General features: G+C 43.4%; 2 non-coding genes across 2 annotated transcripts; both read right to left on the minus strand.

Moving 5' to 3' along the window:
• Positions 1-2,878: 2,878 nt before the first annotated feature.
• Positions 2,879-2,950, minus strand: trnap-cgg (transfer RNA proline (anticodon CGG)). The gene has a single exon. It is a non-coding gene; the product is annotated as a tRNA-Pro (tRNA).
• An 890-nt stretch (positions 2,951-3,840) lies between these two features.
• On the minus strand, positions 3,841-3,912 carry trnap-cgg (transfer RNA proline (anticodon CGG)). Its single transcript has one exon. It is a non-coding gene; the product is annotated as a tRNA-Pro (tRNA).
• Positions 3,913-4,052: the final 140 nt, after the last annotated feature.

Here is a 4,052-nt window from a genome sequence, read left to right on the forward strand (position 1 = left end):
ACATACTCCGTGTGTCGCCCTGGTGGAAGTGGGACTCCACACGTTCCCGGTACCTGCGTTTGGCATCTCTCACCGCGCGCCGCACGCCGTATGAGGCCGCTTTGTAGGCGCTCATATCGCCAGTGGCGAGACCCGCGTTGTAGGAGGCGGTCCTGGCGTTTACTGCAGTGCGGATCGATCTGTCCATCCACGGTTTCTGGTTTGGGAATGTGGTGGCTCTCGCAGTGGGGATAATCTCCTCCGCTAGCATATTGACGAAGCATACTGCTACTTCCGTAAACTCGTTGATGTCGACTGCGCATGCTCTGAACATGTCCCAGTCTACGTCGTTGAGTGCGTCCTGTAGCATAGCTTCTGATTGGGCAGTCCACCTTTTTACCTCCCTCGTGGTTACTTCTTCCCTCCGTATGCTTTGTTTATACTGGGGAATGAGGAAGATGGCGTTGTGGTCAGACTTCCCAAAAGCCGGGTGTGAGACAGCTTTGTAGCCCTGCTTGTATGGCGTGTAGCAGTGATCCAAAATCCGATCCCCTCTCGTTGGACACGAAACATGCTGGTAAAAGTTTGGCATGACTTGTCTGAGGTTCGCTTTGTTAAAGTCTCCTGCTACAATGAGGGCTGCGCCCGGGTCCTTGTTTTGAAGCGAGCTCAGCACATCATGTAATTCGGACAAAGCCATACCTGTGTCCGCTTGGGGTGGGATGTAGACCGCCGTGGCGATGACCGAGGTGAACTCACGGGGCAGATAGAAAGGGCGGCACTTAATGCTCAGGAACTCCAGATGTGGCGAGCAGCCGCTGGAGAGAATAGAAATGCTCCTGGCATCACACCACTTTCTGTTTACCATGTTGTCCCTGTCTCCCTTTCTGTTCTGTCACATGATCTGTTGCATTCTCCTTATGCATCTGTCAAGTTCCTAAAACCTCCTTCATGTCTCTCTGCTCCTGTTTTCATAGTGTCATTCACAGTTCAGGTTTTTGCTAGTTCCTATTCATGTTTTGAACTTTCTCCTTTGTCTGTAATATTTCCATCAGCTCAATAAAAAGGCTTGCTTTCTGTTTAAACCTCCTTGGTTGATGGTTCATTGGTTGATGAATGGAATGAAATGGAGTGAAAAAGCAGCCGATATAAAAACACAAACAAAACAACATAAAACAAAAAAACCCCAACAACACTGAAAGGTCCTCAAAAAGCAAGATAAAGTATTGCTCACTTTGAAAAATGAAAGAAAGTCTTGATTCTTAGAAGCAAAACATAAAGAAATGAAGGGTGGACAAGGATATTCGGACAGTACTGTACATACTTACTCGTCGTATGCATTTATTTTGACTGCATTGATTTTTATCACCATAGACAGTATCACAGATGGCTGCAGCTTCTCCATCTGTAAAATGAAGTCTCTAATGTATGGTTGCAAAAATACTTCTGGTCCTATAATAGTCTGAGCTATTGATTTTTTGGTCTCAGTCCCTCATTTCAGGTCACACTGAATAAAAATTTAAGTCCATTTCCCAGATCTTGGTCATATGATGTGATATGACTTGGTATCATATTTGCTACGTGAGTTTCTGAGACCTCTATCTCATCAATATGATTAATACTTGCCATCGTTTCAAAATGTTATCAACAAAACTCTTTTTTTTGTCTAAAATGAACAAAAGTTGCCAAAAAAAAGTTGTATCAAATGTGATACAAAAAATCTATAATAAATATTTAATAAAAATATATCATAAACAACATGGTAAAGGAAAAAGAAACATGAATTTAATAATAACCCAATAAGGGTTATTGAACATCTCAGTTCCAAAAAATCAGAATTTTCTGGGTATTTTTTTAACTTGTGTTGAATATGGTACAACTATCAGTCATTTTTAAACACTATGTGTGTTTCGGGAGCCTGACATCCAGCTCAGTGAAAGTCCAAAACAGGTTTAGAAACGACTGAAGGACCTGTATGGCAAATGGATCCAACCGCAAAAAAAAAAAACCAAGGAGCAGGTTGCCATATCGTTGAGCAGTTTTATTGCTCGTTGACTCCAGAACTCCAGGTGTGGGTGAAAGAAAGGGCTCCAAAGTCAACGCAGGAAGCTGCTCAGCTGGTGAAAAAGTTTCAAGCAGCTTCAGTCAAATCTTTCACTACACATGGAATCCTGGGTGAGGCCAAGGAAAGAACTGACAAGCATGTTGAACTACGTTTTTCAGATGAGGGAGAAAATGGAGCAAAACACCAAATTGGTGAAGAGGCAAGAAAGTGCAACAGTGACAGTTGGCCTGTTACAACAGGGCCGCAAGGGAGAGATTGGTCAGCCGAGGACAGCAGGTACTCTTACTGCTGAAAACAAATTTTTTGAACTCAGCTTTCCTAGCACAGTATATGGACCTCGCCATTTAGCAAACAACTTATGAGATCCAGATGCCAGAGAGAAGAAATCCAAACCAGGGGTTCGGTCGGGCACCTTGTCACGCTTGCAGTTAGTGCAAAATGCGGCGGCACGATTTTTAACCGGTAGTAGGAAATTCGATCACATCACTGCAGTTCTGGCTTCCTTGCATTGAATTCCCATTGAATTTAGGGTTTGTTTTAAAGTTTCCATTAGGTGATAGTACCTGGTTACAGGTATTTTTTTAGTACCTGCCCAGTAAGGTTTCCAAGGCAATCTCAAAATGTGACATATACAGATTGCGTGGCAGGGACTGTGCAGTCAATGGCATCACTCAATGAGTCATGAGAGTGACTCCTTCACAAAATCAAAAACGTTATTTTAGAAAGACAAATTGATCACATTGAGTCGTTTGGCACACAACACATTTACAATGCCCAAGAAGGAATGTGTCTTTGCAAAGAATTCCATGAAGCTAAGAGCTTGTGAATTTAAGGGGGCTCGTCCGGGATTTGAACCCGGGACCTCTCGCACCCGAAGCGAGAATCATACGCCTAGACCAACGAGCCACAGATAGCATGTGCTTAACTCTTCAACTCTGAAAGGATAGACTTAAATCGGCCTTCAAATTCAAGCAGGAATGTTTTTAAGCTCTCTTCAGTATTCATTTTTGTACCTTCAGGACTTTGCTACTGACAAGTTCCAACAGGGATGACTCCAGAGGGACTGCACACAGTGAATGAGAAAAAAGGGTTCCCAGTCATCCACGTCATGGTAGTCTGATGAGCTCTGAAAGAAAGCAGCTGGAATTCTCTAAGTGCCTTGAAGACCTTTCACCTCTCCTCTGAGAACCTTCGTTAGATCTAAAACTAAACGTTGGAGAGTCCCAGGTATTTAAACCCCAGAGGGGGTTGTCTTTACCAGGGTCGTTGACCAACTATGAAACACATCACATGAGCCAAGGGGTGGAAAAAAGGTGTGGGTGATTATCAGCAGAGGTTTCAGGTGAAACCATTATGAGACCTTCACATATGTAGTTTAACGTCTTTACACCGAAATTGAATGGCCTCAATTTCGATCAGACTTTGTGATCTCTAATAGCCCTTTTCCACTTGCACCTACCTAGCTTGGCTTAACTTGACTCAGCTCGATCTTTAGAGTTTCCATTAGGTGATAGTACCTGGTAATAGGTATATTGTAGTACCTGCCCAGTAAGGTTTCCAAGGCAATCTCAAAATGTGACATATACAGATTGCGTGGCAGGGACTGTGCAGTCAATGGCATCACTCAATGAGTCATGAGAGTGACTCTTTCACAAAATCAAAAACGTTATTTTAGAAAGACAAATTGGTGTCACACATAACATTGAAAGGTTTGGCACACAACACTTTTACAATGCCCCAGAAGGAATGTGTCTTACCAAAGAATTCCATGAAGCTAAGAGCTTGTGAATTTAAGGGGGCTCGTCCGGGATTTGAACCCGGGACCTCTCGCACCCGAAGCGAGAATCATACGCCTAGACCAACGAGCCACAGGAGGCCTGCGTTTAAGTCTGCAACTCTGAAAGGATAGACTTAAATCGGCCTTCAAATTCAAGCAGGAATGGTGTTAAGCTCTCTTCAGTATTCCTTTTTGTACTTTCAGGACTTTGCTACTGACAAGCTCCAACAG

The sequence above is a fragment of the Copadichromis virginalis genome, linkage group LG18 (assembly GCF_057382275.1).
Source record: "Copadichromis virginalis isolate Kocher_CV1m ecotype Utaka linkage group LG18, C_Virginalis_male_GT1.1, whole genome shotgun sequence".
Classification (NCBI taxonomy): Eukaryota; Metazoa; Chordata; class Actinopteri; order Cichliformes; family Cichlidae; genus Copadichromis; species Copadichromis virginalis.